Raw genomic sequence first — 939 nt, 5'->3', positions numbered from 1 at the left:
GGCAAATTTCTGTGTGCTTCAACCTTGACAGTAGGAGAGATGAAACACCGTGCAGCATTTTGAAAGCAATAAAGCTGGTCAAAGAACTTGTAAACAGCTAGGGAATAGATGAAGAAAACCATGGCCATTCTAGCATTAAAATATGACTTTTATTTAAAGTTCAAGGGCTAACATATTTAGTTAATTTGGTGAGAGAAGCAATGACCTACTTTCTGTGATTATGCTCAATGAGAGAACAAACGAAACTTACTTTTCAAAGATTCTTTTTTTTTTCCCTAAGAAGAAAAGTACTTACTCACAAAACATCTTTTACTTCCCCCAAATTAAAGAATATGACTAAGGATTTATGTTTCCTTTAATTATGATAAAAAGTCTATGATCGTTATTTATGAACTAACACAATTCTAAATAGATGGCTAAAAGGAAGTTCAATTTTTCCAATTCTGTTTTATTTAACAGATTGTAGCCTTGCTTACCCCAAATCCACAGTCCTGTTACTGGTTTGTAGAGAGTTGACTGATTATAGGCAGAAAAAGAAGTGTAAGTTTCTCAAAAGCAGATGGCTGTATCCCCAGGGCTTCGTAGATGTTCAATAAACTCTTACTGCTCTAAACTGAGTCATACACAAAATAATATTGGCCAAAAGCTCACTTGTTCTGGTTTTAATATCATCCTATTTGTACAAAATACCTCCCAGCACTTAAAGATGAAAGAACTCAATAATAATTGATCTTGAAAGTAGATTTTGTTTAGACATATTTAATTGATTGACAAAGTTATTATTATTTATATAAACAGAAATATTTCATCTAGATACTAAGAACTCAATGCCAAGAGACCCAAAGAGGTAACATAAAAGGTAGGAACCTGTGGGTGTAGGGACTAGAGATACTTACAAGTGAAAGGGACAGGCAACAGTGACCCCACTATGGATTTTAT

This window comes from Macaca mulatta, chromosome 3 (assembly GCF_049350105.2).
Source record: "Macaca mulatta isolate MMU2019108-1 chromosome 3, T2T-MMU8v2.0, whole genome shotgun sequence".
Taxonomy (NCBI): Eukaryota; Metazoa; Chordata; class Mammalia; order Primates; family Cercopithecidae; genus Macaca; species Macaca mulatta.
This window is presented reverse-complemented; position numbering follows the sequence as displayed.